The 7003-nt window shown below is 39.0% G+C and overlaps 1 pseudogene; it reads right to left on the bottom strand.

The window, feature by feature from the left end:
* Window positions 1-5352: 5352 nt before the first annotated feature.
* LOC144324663 (microtubule-associated protein RP/EB family member 1 pseudogene) lies at window positions 5353-6530 on the bottom strand (annotated as a pseudogene).
* Between the last annotated feature and the right edge of the window lie 473 nt (window positions 6531-7003).

Genomic DNA, 7003 nt, shown 5'->3' with positions numbered 1-7003 from the left:
ACAAGGACACGGACTACAGAAAGGTTAACAAGTGTCATTGATACAAAGGGTATTTAAAATTAGTGACTGCACAAGAAACCTGAAATGCCATGACTCTTCTAGCTCACAATTGAAGAAAACTGGATAGAGCTTATCCCAGATTTCACAAAACTCTAAAAATTTGACATGACATTGTGACAAGTTGGAAGTTGAGAAAAACTTTTCTAAGCGATCAATAATTTGGTCCACAAGAAATGTTTTTTAAAATATTTTTTTGTCTCCCTACAGACAGAAAGATGTTAGGAAACATTGTTTAGCATATAATGAGACAGCTAAAAATTAAAAAAAATATTATAGATGTGTGTCATCAGTTCACTGGTAAACATGTTTTGTCATTTTCCCCCCTCTGAATCCTGTGATGTTTGCGATATTTTCAGCACTGGGAAATTAGTATTTTATTATGATTCATTCCTTCCTTGTAAATAAATATTCAATTTGCACTCAATATTTGTTTGTGATTTTATATTCTCTTTTGGTGTAAAAAAAAAAAAAAAAAAAGTTTTCCCAAATGATACAAGCTTTAGGAACCACAAAACCTGGATCTGTTGTTCCTCATCTGACAGCATCCTTTATGGAGAGCAGTGCTTCTCAAACTTTAATGTGCATGTGAATTCCATGGGGAGCTTGTTAAAATGCAGCTTCTGAAATTCTGCATTTCTAACAAGCTTCCAGGTGTGATCTAGGGAGCTCACTCTGGGAATCAAAGATCTAGAACGTGTTCTTATCTGGCTGTGCAGATCTCTTGTGCTGCTCTTCGAAAACATGGGTACCCAGGCCCCTACCTCTAGATTCTTACTCAGAAGGGTCTGGATTGGGGCCCTATGGTTGTATTTAAAAAAACAATGATACATTCCACAAGGAGAGAAAGAGGCCCTTTCATACACTGTTGGTGGGAATTCAAATTGATACAACCATTTTGGAGGTTGATTAGGCAATATCTTCCTGGAAGAAACCAAAAGGAAGTCAGCTGGCAAGGCTGTCTGGGAAAGGCAGTTTATAGATTCCCACTCCAGGGTCACAAATCAAAGTATGGACTGTGAGCAATAGATATATGACTAATACAGGGTACACTTTCTGTGATCTTGTAGTTCTAGCAATTTATCCTAGTAATATTTATATGTATCAAGATACATGCATAAGATTGTTCAATCTATATTATTTATGATAGGGGAAAAAGGCAGCCACTTACCCCTGCATCAGTAGATCACACAAATTATGGAACACCTGTACAATGGAATAACAATAGTTAATATTAACTAAACAATTACAATGTGCCATACATTGTTCTAGGTTATTTATAAGTATTCACTAAATTAGCCTTCACAACTATCATGTTTCCATTTTACAGAAGATGTGATTTATATGTATTGAACACAGAAAGCTGTCCAGGGATATAATAGGCACAAAACATGTAGCAGAATATTAAGTGTAATATAGTATGCGTTGCCAGCATAATGTACTAACAACAAAAAGTAATGCATTCCATTCTGTTGCACACTCCCTGGGAGATAACTACTGATCGAGCACAGAAATAAAAGGATATTCAGTTACATCAAACAAGCTGTTTTCGTGCAATTTGGTTAACTGGTAACACTCTCAGAAGAAGACAAAATTAAAACGATTGGGTGGATTGGATGTTTTAGAGTATTCTATTGGTCAGTGGTCAAACAGGTAGGCATCATGGGTGATCGTAACATTAGGGATGACGGGAAGAACTGACCCACAGATGTCCCTATATCTTGTTTCTTTTAGTGCACGTACCAGGGAGACTTTCTCTGGCTTTTCAGCTCACCTAACTCTTTGCATTATGCTGTTTCACCAGTGACTCCAATTCCTTCTTTTTAGTCCACAGCAAGTTTTTGTTTGTTTGTTTTAATATTTTCAGCACTTTACAGTGGGAATTTTCAAACAAACAGAAAAGACAAAAGAAATTTACAGGGGACACTCATACATCTGCCACCTAGATTGGATAGTTAACATTGTACAACTCTTGCTTTACAGTTCCTGTTTCTCTCTATGCATCTGCTGATCCACCTGACTATGGGGATGCATTTCCAAAGTAAGTCACTGACCTGAGTCTGTATACTTGCCCCTAAATACTTCTGTGTGCATATCAATAGGTATAGTTTAATATAGTTTAATATTTGTTTATAGTTCTTTTTCTTTTAAGGTAAAACTGATACACACAAAAATACACAAATCTAACATGTACCGTTTGATGATTTGTAACTAATGCCTACATTTGCTTAACTCAAACCTCTATCCAGAGAGAAGTTTACCATACCTGAGAGTTCCCTCTTGTCTCTTCCCTGGGGGCACTTCCCCACTCTGTATTAATTCCTTCCAGGCAACTATTGCTCTGATTTTTTTCCCCCACCACCCTTTGCTATTCTAAAACTTCTATGAATGGAAAGAAATAGTATGTCTTTTACGTAACACTTCTTTCTCTCAGCAGAGTGTTTTTGAGATTCATCTATGTTCTTGCTTGTGTTTATAGTTTGTTCCTTCATGCTATTCAGTAGTATTATATTGTATAAGTGTAGCACAGTTCATTTTCCTACTAATTGATACCTGGGATCTTTCTGATTTTTTTGCTCTTGTGATGAAAGCTGCTCTCAATATTCTTATACAAGTATTTTTGTGGACACTTTCATTTCTCTTGGGAAAATACCTAGAAATGCAATTCCTTGGTCAATAGGATATATATGCTGAGTTTATGCATCCTGAGCAATAATTTTGCAGAAATGATGCTTGTTCTTCCCAAAGCCTCTCACCAGGAGACATGTTGTCACCTCTTCCCACCACTAACCTAGACTCGATCATGTTGTTGTTGAGTCTCTCCACCTTAAAGCCAACATTCTGGCTTTGTAATTGATTAGTGTTTTATGGGGACATATTACAAGATTAGTCAATATTTTATTCTTTATTAAATTTCTAACTACCTGCCTTAGCATCCACAATTGACTGAGTTGACCAACTTTATGAAGGTTGCTACATAGTGAGTGGCTATTTCCAACATTTCTTCCATTTTTATTAGTTGGCATTCTAGTAGAAAGCTTTTCCCTCAACCATTCATTCATCACGTATATGAATATGCATGCATGGATTCCAATTTTATTAGTGGGTTGTAATCCATCACTACTATTCTTGTTTAAGTGTTTACTTGCCCGAAATTTGACCCTGTCATGCTGGCTCCTGTGTTCTTTTGGCATATCACCATTGTTCGTTGACCATTTCCTTATTTTCTGGCATAAGATGATGTTTCAGGTTCAACTTGAATTTTTTCTGTTGTAGCCCTGGAATCAGCCATTTTATCAAGGATATCTAGTTTCTTTTAATAAAGGACATTTAGATACCAAGATTTTGGCACTCAATGTGTTAATTGGTACTGGGGTGTCATTGCTTTTAGGCTTACTTAGTGGACACAGATAGTAAACATATACTGTAATATATAAATGTGTGTATATGAATATATATGTATACATCTGTTACTATTTCTATATCTGTGTATCTGTATATGTTTACACACACACATGCACAATAATAAAAACATAGGTTCATACTGATACCTCAATTCCAATCCAACACCTCACGGTTCTTTCTAAACTTCCTGTTTCAATGTTTATAAATATCTTCTCTGGCAATGAGAATATTGGCTTGTATGATACTCAGTGTACTTACCTATTTGCTCAATCTCCCAACCACACCAGCTGTCTCTTCTGCTTAGCAACCCCACATCCCACACCCTTCTTGCCTCACCCCTCCCTGCCCTGAATCTTTGGTCTTGGGGCTACCTGTCCATGCCTCTGTGTGGCTTCCTAAATGCTGTCACCCCCCTGTGACTTCAGTCACTCTGCTGACTTTTCCATGCTGGGAGTGGAAGTGAAAGGAACTTGGTACATGTTTTGGAGGTAAAAAATGAAAACGAACAAACCCATCCTTGTTGCATGTGCAGTAGTTCTCTATTTCCTAGCTCCTAGTCCTGAATTTTTGGTCTTTTAAACAGTAAGGGAAAGATTGAGTGTAGCAAGTTACAGTTTTATTTAAGGTCCCAAATAAAAGGCTTTATATCAGGCTATCAGAATTATAACCTGTGCCTGCTGTGGAATCAGCTCAGAATCATCATGGTATTGCCCAGCGGGGGCTAATGGTGTTCTGTAACAAGAGAACGTGCTTATGGCCAACAAAGGGGTTAATCAGTTATAAGGAATATCAGTGGAGGCCTCCGTTTGTTGAAATGTTGGCTGTCCTTGGGTGAGCACAGCAGAGGAGGATCCCAGCTATTCCCACCAGTCCTTGGCATCTGCGAGGTCTCAGCTGTGACAAGTTCACGGGCACCAATGTCAGGCTTTCACCCCCTGACTGGAGCTTCATGGGTGCTTTCTCATCAGTCTTTGGTTATCACCTTAGGGGAGAAACACTGCAGTAGTTAGTTTCACATTTTTAAGTCAGAGAAATAATCTGGCTTTTGGGAAACAATCTGAAAGCACTTTCTGGAAATTGCAGGAGGTAAGCACACCTGAGTGCACCAAGCACCATGCAGGTACTGGCTCTTTCATTTCTAGCTCGGTGTTTAATCATTGCCCCCACTGCATTCCCTGCACTCACTCACCAGAAAGCATAGATTTTTAGCTTCTTATAGATCAGATTGCATGAAGCTGGGCACTCTCAGGGTCTGCCTTCATCTCTTGCCACACACTCCCCAATTACCAGGGAACCCCCTTAATCAGCTCTGAGGTATGCTTCATTTCCTGGCTTGAGGAAGCCCATGACCTAAGATATGGAGGGCAAATTTGTTTCAATACAAATACCAGCTCTGATTGTTAGTATGGGCCTGAGAGGGCTGTATGGTAAAGAACTTTGATGCCTTTATGGGGCTCAATAGGAAAGAGTGCTATAATTGATTAGTGATGTCTGCCATGAGCATGGAAGGGAGGAATGGGTAAATGGACACCATATTTGCCACGTCTCTCCTAGGATTTAATCTTGTATAGCAGAAGATAGGTAAGATGCTCCTGCCCAAGGGAGTTAGGAGTAATTTTAAAACTGATTGGTATTATGTCATGTTTATCAACCCTGTTTATTTATTAATATTTTAACACATGTGTTCTCTGATTAATCACAAGAAAAGAGAGGAAGAAAAATAAATATTTATTGAGCATCTACTAATTGTCAGTTACTTCTTTTAGGAGCTTTATTAAATATATCTCGCTATATATCTAAAGCAATTTTTTTTTTTACTCTTAAGGCATTTATTTATTAAAATGTTCTCTGCCAAGATTTCACATTAGCATAAAATTCAAATTAGTCTTTACATTTCTCTAATGAGGACTCCACCTCAGTGTATGAAATAAAAGCACCTTCTCCAGCAGTGAGTGTTACCAGTGTCCACACAGTGAGCCCCACAGTCAGCCTCTCTGTTCCCTGGGTGACCCAACTAGATGTTAATACTGCTCTGCTACAGGGTAAAAGCTCCTAACTCAAACTCCTTGGAAAAGGGGTGAATATCAGTGGAAGCCTCCATTTGTTTAAGTGGAAAAGGGGTGAAGCTTCTGCAAGGTGTACTTTAAGAAGCGGTACTGTTTACTCATGAAAAGAAACCAGTGAGTCCTCTAAGAATAATAAAAGGAGACATTTTACAGTTAAGCACATGATTTGGAGTGAAGAATTCGGATGTTGCTCTGCTGGACCAGGCTATTAATACTCTTCTTGTTCCTCCTGTGGGCCCCCTTCATCAGGTATCACAAAGCCTTTGTTTGTGGCATTAGAGAATGTCCACGATCCTCTGCAATACAGGGTTGTTTTCCCCTTTGTTCTCCTGGCAAATCAATTCAATGTTTCTTAGCTTTCCAAAGTAGAAATCTCTTCCTCCAAGTCTTTGACAGTAGGTTTCAATACATTGACCTGCTGCATCAATTCAGCTGCTTTGTCATCCCCTTTGTACACACCAGGATTCTTTGGCACCACACCCGGCCAGCCTTTGGGGTTGCAGTAATTCTGTGTGTTGCAATGGGCCTCTATGGGGCTGCACTGCTAGAGCTGAAAGGTTTCTTTGGTTTGTTCAGATCTAGAGCAACAAGGGAGGGAGCCACTGCAGTTTTTTGACCTTGTCTGGCAGCTACAGGGTCATAGTCTTTCCCATCATAGTTGGCATCAAAAAACTTGAACCACTGAACAAATTCAAAATTGTCCTGAAACTTTCCTTTTACTAATTTGTCCACAGGAATTATTTTGTCAACACCCATTCTCTTAAAACCTGCTTGTAGTATTTTAAAGTTCTGGATGTATTCATGCTCTAGTTTAGCCTGGAATTTCACTTTCTTCAAGGCAATGGAGCCAGGGATCAGCAGGTCCACAAACTGACAATAGGCAACCCCTGAGCACAACTGTTCTTTGTCAGATTCAGCTGCAGAGACTCACTGATACAGGCCAGCACGCCATGTCGACTTGTTGTCACTGGTGACGGATGCTGAGTGTACGTTCACTGCCATCTTCAGCTCTCAGTGGGACCGCGTCTTTCAATTCCATCTTTGTCCTATTTAAAGCAATCCTGTAAAGTCAGAATATTACTCCCTTCCTAAAAAAATAAATTAAGCCTCGGGGAAGTAAAATATTTACCCTAAACCACAATAGAAAATTTTGAATCCAAGGATGACACTTATTCTGATATACTTGGGCAGTGGTTCAATATTGGGAACTTATTAGAGTCTCCGGGAGATTTTTTAAATATTTGAAAATACTGATGACCACATCTCATCCCCAATGAGTTACCTCAGAATCTCTGAAGTAGGGGAGGCTCAGGCATAGGAATGGTTTAAGAAATTCCCCAGGTAATTCAATTCTGCAGCCAGTGGGGAGAACTGCTATGCAAAGGGTGTAGGAAGCAGGATAATTAACATTTACAGGATGTCCACTCTGAGCCCAGCTTTTTCTTTTTTTCCCCAGACTCTAATTTAACTTTCAT

This window comes from Canis aureus, chromosome 12, assembly GCF_053574225.1.
Source record: "Canis aureus isolate CA01 chromosome 12, VMU_Caureus_v.1.0, whole genome shotgun sequence".
Taxonomy (NCBI): Eukaryota; Metazoa; Chordata; class Mammalia; order Carnivora; family Canidae; genus Canis; species Canis aureus.
This window is presented reverse-complemented; position numbering and strand designations above follow the sequence as displayed.